Source organism: Amblyomma maculatum, chromosome 4 (assembly GCF_055883805.1).
Source record: "Amblyomma maculatum isolate TAMU_Amacu chromosome 4, ASM5588380v1, whole genome shotgun sequence".
In the NCBI taxonomy this organism is placed as follows: Eukaryota; Metazoa; Arthropoda; class Arachnida; order Ixodida; family Ixodidae; genus Amblyomma; species Amblyomma maculatum.
The window spans coordinates 25,173,833-25,186,116 of NC_139347.1; positions in this window are offsets into that span (position 1 = coordinate 25,173,833).

Genomic DNA, 12,284 nt, shown 5'->3' on the forward strand with positions numbered 1-12,284 from the left:
ATGAGTGGATGTCTCCGTAAAGGAATTTTCAGTCTATTGCCCGCAGAACTCCAACGCGCTGCATCTGTTTTGTGGTGTTGTTGGCCACCCTTGATTGGTTCCAAGTAGAAAGTCCCCTGATACGACGTGGAAAACGAGTTTCTTGCGGTTCATTACATCCATACTTAAGACGTCAGGAGGATCAATGGCGAAATGCTTCAAGATATTTTTCAAGTTCAAGACATTTTAGCAAAACGTTGAGTTCAACGAACTGGTAAAGATAATTCTTGGAGGCGTTTAGTACCATTTGGATCGACCGCACATTCCTCAATATGAAGAATGGATGAACGAGGCATGTGCAGTCTGCACATAATTGTTACGTAATCATGGGCTATTGAATGCGGCCCCTATAAATGGGACACGGGCGTTGCCAACTACGCTAAGCTGGGATAAGTATAGGCAAAGTCAGCCAGTCTTGTACAAAGGGAAAAAGTGAGAATAGCTCAAGCCACGCGCCAGGCCTCTTAAGTAGACTTCGTCGATGACCACATTATATACATGAGGACCTGCAGTGTAATCTCTCTTAACGGCAGACGCGATGAAGTATGTACTACATTAACAGAGGCTGTTCGCATGACGGGGACGTATATAGCTTAGACGTATACCGATGTACCAGACACCTCCTGCGCTAGCGCTGTAATAAGTGTGCGCCTCCACGCTAGTATATACATCTCTGGAATGGTAAAAACTATTGTTCTTTTATTACCTAACTGGCTCTCAGCAAACTTTCGCGAAATGTTTTGGTCTCAATCTGGCGTTGCGGATAGAGCTCGCTTTAAGAACTTTATTGGCGTCACACCATGAGGACGTTGTTTGGGGAAGATCTCTTGGGATCTTTCTACTCATTACTTTTGCGTTTTCTTTCACCTTTTTACAGCGGAGAAGATGAAAAAATAATAATACATGGCCCATGCACTACTGTCAGACTGAAAACAGAGAACGTCGCTTGAGTGCGGCAGGCATTTCACCAGCTCCCGTGCGCCAACAGAAACTCAAGTATAGGGCAGGCATTTCGTAAACGTTAGACGCATGTCAAAATAATAACAATCACCCACTCAGCAGCGAGGGCGCCGGCGATCAAGCGCTGCCGTCGGTGAGTTTCACGAAGACGAGGAAGAAGAGGTTGTCGAAAACGTTCTCAGCTGCACACTTTCGTTCCTTAAAAAAGGAAATTGCGCTAAAAAAGTCATGGACGAATTTCCTTTTAAAGTATGTATGACCGACTAGCCCAATAACGTGCTCTATTAAATCACTTTCGTTCCCTTTAAGCATCGCGCGCGTGCGTCGATGGGAAAAATAGAGAAGGAATAATAATGAAAGAAAAGCGAAAAAGTCATACGCACGTGGTCATCGATTCCTAGCAAGTGTTTTGAATTTTGTCTTCTACCCGCTCATGGCAGTCATTCTTTCGTTTTTCTTTAAAACGGTTGCCTTGAAAATGCGGTCAACGCTGAGATGAAAGGGTCGGATTGTAAATCAGCTGCCAGCTCGCAGGAACTTACGTAGCCGCCACGTGCATGAGCCTGAATGCCTTTTGCGTTGCACGAGTCAAGCTTCCTTGTTCAAACGTTGACTACCTTATTCTGAAAAAAAAAAAAAAAAAGAAAGAAAGAAAAGCTATGGAGCAGTAGTAGTTGGAACACGACTTCATCCCTCTTCTGATCGGACGAAACATGGCGAGAGTGAAGAGCAGGCTTTGCCTCCGCGTCTTACAAATTGTTGGTTTTATTTGCAGAGGATGCCTGCTTTTGCCTATATTTTAAAAGCTCGCCGCTTGCACATTTTTCTTTTTTTTTTGTCGTTCAGTACTTGTACAGCCAACAGACCAATCTGAAGTGTTTTGATATTGTTGCAGCATTTATGCCAGTAGCATTATGTTGCGTCGTGACGTGAGGAACGCTACAATATTTTAAATTCATCTGATTCCAGCGTTTGCTTCATTCGGTTTTGCGGTTTGGTGGCATCAAAATGAAGTAAATTAGAAACGTTTTCCTTCATACAGATTTTGTACATTTCGAGCAATGAAATTTTCAGGTGTTTTTCGAGGATTTTTTTTTGCTTGGGATACGCATGGTAGCTGCTAACTCACCCAGTCTGAATAGAGATGCGAGTGCTCGGAAAAAGACATGAGATTTCGGAGAGAAAAAAAAAAAAAAACTTTTTTTTTCGTTTCTTCCCGAGGCATGGAAAGCAGGAAAAAAATTACTTGTGTTTTAACTCTGGCTAACCCTGGTTGAATTGCGATAGCAACGGTGGGAGCTTTTTTTGCCTGCTACATTATTTCTCTATCACGGCCTATCAGTGTAAGGTGCTACATTATTGGGGACCCTTAAGCTCATCCATTAAGAGTATGACGCGAGAGCGTAAGCTACTAGCCCACATATAAATGAGAAGGGTTCAATGCTGCTGAACCGAATATGGAGCGAAAGCATTATCTGCGGGTGACCGAGCGTTCTTAGTCTTCTTCGTCTTCTTAGTCTTCGCCTTCTTCGTCTTAGTCTTCTTTGTCTTCATCTTCTTCGTCTTCTTCGCGGCTGTTCAAGGTCATAGGTGGCCCTTCTCGGGACTACTCGACGGGCAGTATTGCTATCGCAATAAAAAATAATGACATGTTGCCATTATATAAGCTTGAAAGTTTGAGCTAATTTTTAAAATTTATAGACTGTTGCTCCTAAATAGGAAGGAACACTATATTTATAGGCTGTTATAGGTTTATAGGCTTTGATTGCCCAATTTAGTCTTGGGTGAGAATCTGTCAAAAACGTTTAATTAATCTTATGAAGCATTTCAGCACACCGAAATGCTGCATTTTTTTTCTTTTTTTTTCTACCTCTTTAGTGTTCTTTCCGCGTGACGTGCGGAGAATGAAGAGGTATGGACTTACTGTTTCTCACTGTTTCGTTTTGCATATGAGAATGCGGTCATGTAACAGCCTTTTCAAAACAGATATGTAATTCGAAAACTTCACCAGCTCTGCGACAGAAGACAAGAAGAGAAGCGAGAACAAGTGCTATTAACAACCGATGTTTATTTTAAAACTACATAGGTAATATATTCACAAAAGACAACCAGAAGCGCATGCGCTCCCCCTCCCCAATTAAAATAAAAAGCAGATGCTGAAGTTAAGAATCCAGATACGAAATTTCAGTCATCTATATTTACTAAAGGGGTGCTAAGCACATGTTGCTGTTCTTGTGAACATAATAGGCTTCAACCAGTTCCCTTGTCAATTGATATTGATGTCTAAACATAAATTCTGCCCTGTTACAAAGAATAATGCATGCCTTTTTATTTGACACATTAAACACACTCGGGTTGTTAAGATGACAATCTGTAATTCAGGAGAAATTTGATGAAGGAGCAACATTGAAAGACGTTTTCTGTTGTCGTAAGCGCGTGTTAATGCATTTTTCCGGTTTGGCTTATATAGTTCTTGCTGCATTTAGAAAGTATGTCATAGACCACTCCTTCATCCAATGGCACAAAACGCAACTCATGTTCCACTTGGCAGGCATTCTTTTTTCTTTTTTCTTTTCGTTCTCTGACTCTATTTTCCTAGCTTATTAGGAGCCAAAAACAACATCTTAACCCCATATCTAGTACCAATTTGTTTAAGCCTATAGGATAACTGATGGATGTATGGTATCACTGCATACTTCTTATTATATCTACTGGAAGGCCCCTGTGAGTCACGGTTACCAAACGAGTTTATCTTTTACAGAATTTTATTGCAAACAAGTGTATCATGTCATTCGGGAAGCCGGTTAACTCTAACCTTTGGACCTTCTGTTTGAGGCTTCTTTCTATAGCGTGGGAACATGATTTAGTAATTGCTGGTCCTAAAAATGACACTGCACTGCCGTACTTAACTATCTTCGAATTCCCTGAATTATAACTAAGTTAAAGCTTTTTCGATCGTTGTAAAAAAGACTAACAAAAGTGATCCTCCTTCCCTTCCAATCTAATATCCAGGAATTAGCATTGATTTCCCTCTGGTATTTCGAAAGTAAATTTGAGACGATTCCCACTGTCTGTTTTTGTTGTCTTTCAGTAATTGAAGCAGTAGTGGGCGTGCTCTCTTTTCCTCTTGCCCACAACAAGCAGCATTATGCGGATTTTGATCTTCTGCGAAGTCAGAGAGGCAGTGCTATGTCACAGGATTAATGAAACAAGACGAGACATTGTGGGAAGACAACCAAAATGATAAAATTATTCTATCAACATTCTAACGTTCCAAAGGCAGTCTACCACGTGCAGCCTATATGATCCATGGCAAGCTGAAGAGGTGGGTTTTGCTTCGTTCCTGCGGCGCAGTTCAATTTCGAGCACCCAAGGCGTTTCTCTCTGCGAGGGCATCCCTCAGCAGACTGAACATTTTTCATATTACCTATTCGCAACCAGATGTCGGAGTGGCGATCTCTTCAGCGATAGCGCGGAAGTTAGAAGCTGAGTCTTAGGTGGAAACTTTGACGAGAACCTATATTCTCTTATTGATGCAGTAAATGATAACTCCGTGTCTTTCGCGTTGTATACTTAGCTCACACTGCAGAATGCGCGATACAAACCGGCTTACACAGTGTTTCGACTGAGGTAAGCCGCTTAAACGGAGACCTGGTTCCGATTGCTTCAGTCAGTTTTGAAGAGCAGCGGAGCGTTGAAAAGAGGGACCGTGCCTAGGATGAGGATTTTGAAACGCTGCCTTTCATCTCGATGCAGCCGCCGTACGAAGCGCGAGGTTTTTTTTTTTTTTTTTTTCATTTCTTTTTTTTTTTTTTTTGCGGCTGTCAAGGAGAATGGGCCAGTTGGTTAAATCGCTTAAAAAAGGACAAGAAACGTGAGGAGCTGCGCAGCACACTAAGTGTTCGTGATGTTCCGCAACCTCAAGGCAGCGGCCGGAACAACGATGAATCGCTCAGGACTAGAACGCCAGGTTTTCCACGTCTTGGAAGCATCAAACGCCCAAAGAAACTATACGCGGCGAACGTATACAGTTTCCACTCCGATGCATCGAAGCTTTTTGAAGTGCAATGTACAGGGCGACTCTTGAGAGACTCATGTGAGTTGCGCAATGCGGCTCTTTTATGCGCGTTGTCCGTTTGTGTATGCTTGTTTTCTTTCCCGTTCCTTACTTTTTTTTTTTTTTTTTTCTACCGGTGCTTGGTTCAATCTTTTCCTCTTGAGTTGACTGGAGCTTGCTGCGATTCAAGGAAAAATGCGTGCGCAGCTAGTCACCCGCTTTTTTTTTTTTTTTTGTATGTGGTACTTTCGTTTAAGAACGATATACACGATATAAACAAATAAAAGGCGTATCGCATGTCAGATATGTTCGCGTCTGCCTCCTGAGTCAGAATTCGCCTTAAGGTTTCGCCACTTTTTGGGGGGGGTTGGGGGGGGGGGGGGTAAGACATGCTGATCGTGTCAAAGCCGTACGTGCTTCCACATGAGCGAGGCTCTCAGTATTAGGATTACAAGTGCGCGATGCGCGGAGAACACAACTCTTCAGGTACAGCTTCTGCAGTTACCGGAAGCAACATTTTAAACAGACTACGAAAGCCCACGACTTCCCTCGTAACTTGAGCTGAAAAGCGTTTGCGGAGTTCATGGTAACCAGCAACGACACAAAGCGGATCTCGTCTTCTTCCTCTAAGGCCCTTTGTGGTTTGGTCATCAGTCGTATAAATGGCGCTCTGTAGCGCAGAGACGGCGGTGAAGAAAGCGTGACTGATGGTGTGGGTAATAGTGACCTGCGTGTTAGCAACGGTGGGGCGCCTTCCACAGAGATGCGGAGTGAGGAGATGATGTCCCGGGGGTTGTTCAACTTTGGCCGGTGCCGGTTGCGGCAAAGATAAATGATGACGTTGGGGTGGCATGACAGGGTCTACCGGCAAAGGCGAGCAAGGAAACCGCCCGACGCGACATAATCAGCGTAGGCAATCACGGAATTTAGAACCAAACAAAAAAAAAAAAAAAAAAGGGGGGGGGGGGAATTAAGAAAAGCGCGTAAGCGTTCATAATTTAACTTCTTAATCTACTTTATTGTAAGGGAGAGCAGCTCGTATGTCCCGTTCGGCGATTTAGCCGTGTCGCTGTTGGTGCCGTTGTCAAGAGAGCGAACAAGTCATGAGCCACAAAAGATGAGTCACGAGCTGTTGTCGTTCGCGTCTACCAACTAGCGAGTTACCTTCTTCTGCAGCTTCTTCTTCTTCGTCTCCTACTCATTCTTCTTTTTCTTCTTTCCTCCTCCAACTCCTGGCCTAGCTCTCGGTCGTGACAGTTGCCAGGCAACGGTCACGTGGCACGGTGCCACGGTGCCACGCCAACGGCTTGAAAATCTAGCGCAGTGTAGTTCTCGCTAAAAAAATGTTGGCTTGTGAGAAAGAGTGCTTTGTAACCGCGCATACATATATACAAACCTCTCAAAATTATTTGCCTCAATATATCGCAAAAACGCTTAAATAGCTGCCCTCAATGTTCGCGTTAGAGGCTATCGCAATCGTGCTTAGATTTTTTATTTTTTTTTTTGCACATTATTGGTTTTGATATCACTAACGAACGCGTAGGAGAACGTTATTGGTTGAGAGGTGTTTCATACCCTTCTTTTTTGGAAGGGCTGAACGATAACATGCAAGAAACTAATCATTTTACAACAGGGAAGTATTACTTGTATTACTTTAGAGAGCGGGCTCTTTCCATCTTTCCACTGTCGTCGGTCTTGACTTATATATCAACAATGAATAATAATAATACCCACAAGAATGATAAAAATAATCTTTACTTGACTGCCAAGTCGTGCACGATAGCAGGAACCCGGAGTGAAAGCTACTCATAGAGAGCTTGATAAATGCCCAGATTCTCAACATTTTGACATTATCACAGACAGGCGGAGATAAATATTCTTTTTTGCAATAAAAATAATAACATTATATAAAGCGCAATACAGGAACATAACATTCCACCTTACCAAGGAAGTCGACACAAGCGTCCCTGTGGACCTGGGTGCCAACGTAGGGGAATATCTGATATCATAGGCGCACTTTTAATGAGGTCAAATTTCAGACCAGCCACACAGCCTGTGAACGCAAGGTATTATACCAGATAGGACTAAGCGTTTATTGCTGCAGTGCACTACTGGTAGTGGGTCTCTAGCAAAAATCCTACGAAAGTACCCTGAATGTGTTTGAGTGTGTATGGCAGGACTTGCAACAAAAGCTTCCATATCAAATATCATATATACGCAGGTATATATGATATCATATATACATATGATATATAAAATATCATATATACGGTGCGACGCAGGTGACAACGCATTTCAACTGGCATGCATATAAAAATTTCGAGTGCGAATGTCTAACCAGACTACACTTTGCTGCTGGCTGAAGTATATCGATGCTGAGACTATTCCACGCGTTAAATCTCATCCACTGTGGTGGGACTCATGTCCAGGCAAAATGCAAAAACACCTTTGTGCTGTAGGGGCAGTGCAGGTAAAATAACGCAAGCGGTTTAAATTGATCAGGAGACCGCTGTGTCTGCCTCCTTATTCCAAGCGTTGTTCGGCCAGGCATCAATCAATCAATCAATCAATCAATCAATCAATCAATCAATCAATCAATCAATCAATCAATCAATCAATCAATCAATCAATCAATCAAGTAAACCGACTGACTGTTCATGAAGACTTTAGGAACTCCAGCAAGAACTGGCAATGTTTATTGGAGGCGAAAATGGCGACCTTAGCTGTGACGGGAAAGAAAGATTATAAACCCGAACTTTTGTTTCTTTTCTCCAGACGGGATCTCAGAATTCTATGAAACAGATTTTAATCCTTTTTGAAATATCCAGAGCATTGAGTTTGCTAAATGTGGCTATTACAGTTACTCAGTGAAGTGTCAGATCCCATCACATGAATTTACTAGGCACAGATCGCAATATTTTCAGTACAGTATAGTACACTTAGACAGGCTGGTAATGTTTACATATAACTGGTAAAGCGCACTTCCTGCTTATAACCTAGCATTTTCGTGCCTTAGATTCAGAAGTGTTACGCTTCGTACCCAATTGGCTCACTCCATAAACCCTTCCTCAGTCAGCAAGCTTCTACACTCGCGTCCCCAAATAACTCGTTCATGGCGCTCAGTCACGTGTATTCCGTGTTTGCCTCTCCTTTTCAGACCTATTTATGGGCTCGATCCCGGCCGTGCCTCGTTCATTATGCACGCGGACCAAATTAGCTTTTCCATATATATACGACAAAATGCCGCGCGCTTCCCATACGGTGAGGCACGTGTGGATGCGTACACCGCTATGGCGATAAAGTGGTTGCAAGCAGCCGTTGCGTCGTTTTGTAACACCTCATCAAGCTCGTGTTTAGGCTCGCACGCATCCGTCCTCTCCCATCTTCCCCATCTACGTGTATAGGGAGCGCCACGGGATGCGACGTTGTAAGGCTCCCCTATGAGCCACTCTGAGCTGCAGAAGAAGTTATTGCAGTAGATGTTGGGAGCTCCCTATTTATTTTCCTCCCCAAATAAGCAACGGGATTTGCCTGCACGTTTTCGGAACGACCACTACTACTACTCACTGCTGCGCAAGCACAGCCTCACTTACAGGTCCGTTGCGCTGGAACGGGTAACGTTTCCGCAGCGAAACAAGGTGTTCGCCTTCCCCATCCCACTAATTTTAGGGGGAGAGGGAGATAAAAGGATTGCATTTTTGTAGGCTAGGCGAAGGACCATGGTAATTGCATGGGCTCGCAGTGGGAGTGCGACACTCCTTGGAGTGCTGGTACTCTGCCTGTATACGCGTACTCATTGGCGGACGTTTCGTAAAACATCGATTCGGTCGGCACGACAAACGCGGCGCTGAGTTCCAGGTTTCTCTCTCTCTTTTCCCAGTGTCACTGGCTTTGTGAAGCGATACATGGGCTGCATTAAAGGCCACTCGGTCGGCGCTGGTGGCACTTTGTTCCGTCACTGCTCGTCAGTTCTCCCATTTACCTTTGCACTCTGGGATTCGATTAAAGCGAAAGCCTGGCTTGGTTTTCGAGACACGTGGAGAGGAAGTGTCCGCAGCAAGCGGCATAAAATCTCGCTTTGCCTCGCTGGTTGTCGTAGTAACTACGTTACGTGTACAAGATCGGTGCGGAAAGTAGGAAAGCTATATCTTGACATGCCGCGTGTGCGCAGTTGTCGGGAGCCCTTCCAGAAGAATGTTATTGGGCGTTTCTCAAAATTCAAGATCATAAATATTCTGATTCTATAATACCTTATTGTTGCCGTGTTTTTTTTTTTTTTTTTTTTTTTACTGTGTGGGCTTTCAATTTTGGCTATTGAATCAGTTACGGAAAATGTTTGTAGATTAAGTTTGTTGGCCCAAGGTGAACTTCTGACGCGCCTACAGAACAACATTACTGAGAATGGCTTTGTGTCTCGGCTACTTATACCGGACGTTTTTATATTTTAGAACCTCCAAGATTTTTAAAGCAAGGCAACTTGCTTTAGATTTATTTTAGCCCTTGGGGTGCATTGAGGGCTACAGCGAACACCAAGTAAGAAGCAGAACGTCATTCATTCATTCATTCATTCATTCATTCATTCATTCATTCATTCATTCATTCATTCATTCATTCATTCATTCATTCATTCATTCATTCATTCATTCATTCATTATATACAGTACACCAAAACCTGTTGGGCCTATAGCCGAAGCTAATTGGGGCCCATATATAGTCATACATACTTGACAGCAAAAATAAAATAGGCACGAAGTCAGGCCAGCCTGAAACAAGAAAGGAAAACGTTTCTTTTCATATAAAAGTCAAGTTTGTGGCAACTTTGACGTCAAGCGGTAGCATTTAGCGGAACAGGCAAAATAACTATGAACAGTAAATAATTTTATAATTTTGTTTCTTGCTGTGCAGCTGAACAAACTTAGCTTCATGCAAGCGAAATTCTCCAATTCGTTCGCTAATTAACTAAGCGGCATGTCAATTAACTTTTGTAAATTTTATTTTAGGGGATATGTAATATTTGGAGAATTGGAGGTCGTCTTTCAAATTACATAGGCGACGAAAAACACCCTTAAAAATTGCAGTGCGCGTTACGAGGCCGCAAATGCTACCATAATAGGCGGCTTCATATCGTAACACGTTAGTGGGACGTAGATCGCTCCAGCCAATGATTTCTTCACTGCGCTGGTACAACTCAGCGCCAGACGGACTAACTGCGGGTCGTCATTAGTTGCGCTTGTAATCCCGCCGAGGCGGAGCGATCTACGCTGTGTTTTGATGTGAAGCCGCCTGTCAGGATGACATCGGTGTGGACTTTATAACGGGCGCTGTAATTTTGTGTAGATTTTTTTTGCTATACTGTTTAGGGGGACGAGCTCCAATTCTACAAATAGATCAGACCCCAAAACGTAAAAACTAGGAAAGCTAATTCAGATATTTTTTAAATTAAAGTACTAACTGAAGCAGTCTGCATCTTACCTGGTGTCCGTCGCAGCCCTCTATATAGCCCCTTAGAGCTAGTTACCGTCTTTTAATTTGGACCTTTTAAAAGAAAAAAAAAAAGTGACCGGCATTTTTCTTGTGCACCAAAGCAACGCACAGTTTTGCGAAACATTTATGCACTGCAGGCATTTGTGTGTGTGCAACTTGGAACACGTGCGCGCGTAAATGCTGGCGCGTTAGGACCCGGCAAACTCCTATTAGACATTCAGTCGCCATTGAGCTAGCTGACTTTGTACATACATGCCGCTCTGCTGATAAAGCACCCAAGCACGACACCCTTCAGGGACTACACTGACTGTTATGGAAAGCGGCGCTTATCGCGGGCTTTCCTGAATTGAGACGGACGGCGGAGAATAAAGCTTGTTGACGCGTACACGTACTCGAATAGCGGATGTGCGCACTGGCTTCCTACTTTGAATGAGCTTTTTGGCTTCAATGGCATGCAGACGGGAACGCTGGCTTTGAGCTAGTCGCAGCGTAAAGACCGAGATAAATGTCTGTCGTTGGCTTTATTGCTTACGAGCGCGGACGCTAACTACCGCTAAAGTTTGGCGTCCCCTGGCGCTAACTTTTGCGAGTAATGTGCCTAGGACCAGTCGTGGTGATATACATTAACCATAGGTATTCGCATCCGTGTAAACGTGTATTCTGTTCGGAGTTTGACGTTGTATGTCGTCCTTTCACTGTCGAGATTATCCGAGCCATTAAGAGTGGCAGCTCTCTCTTTTTACACACACACACGCACGCACGCACGCACGCACACACACACACACACACACACACACACACACACACACACACACACACACACACACACACACACACGCACGCACACACACACACACACACACACACACACACACACACACACACACACACACACACACACACACACACGCACGCACGCACGCACGCACGCACGCACGCACGCACACACACACACACACACACACACACACACACACACACACACACACACACACACACACACACACACACACACACACACACACACACACACACACACACACACACACACACACACACACACACACACACACACACACACACACACACACACACACACACACACACACACACACACACACACACACACACACACACACACACACACACATACACACATACACACATACACACATACACACATACACACACGCACACACACGCACACACACGCACACACACGCACACACACGCGCACACACACGCGCACGCGCACGCGCACGCGCACGCGCACGCGCACGCGCACGCGCACGCGCACGCACACGCACACGCACACGCGCACGCGCGTCCGAAGCGTTTTACAGCTAGGAGCGATGCGACAAGAGGCAACCGAGTTCTAAAGCTAATGTCCTGTCAATTAAGCAAGCTGCATCAATTAAACTGCGCTGCTTCAGGCCGTTTAGCAGAAAAAAAAATTAAACATGTTGCCGCAATTCCTGAAAGTTCTTATATTCAAATGCGAGCTTATTAATCGGCGGAGCCCTCTGTGATAGTTAGGAAAGGTATTGTGAACTCCCGCTGTCTTGCCGGTTGCACTTATTATACACGTTTAGATGAAATGGTCCGGCTAATAAAAGCATAGAGTTATATATTAATATACCGCTCTAAGCAGTCGCAAGAAAAGAAAAAAATGTGCCCCGACAACAAATTACATAGTGCGATGGCTGTTTACAACTGCCAAATAAAGTTGCATGTTCTCACTATG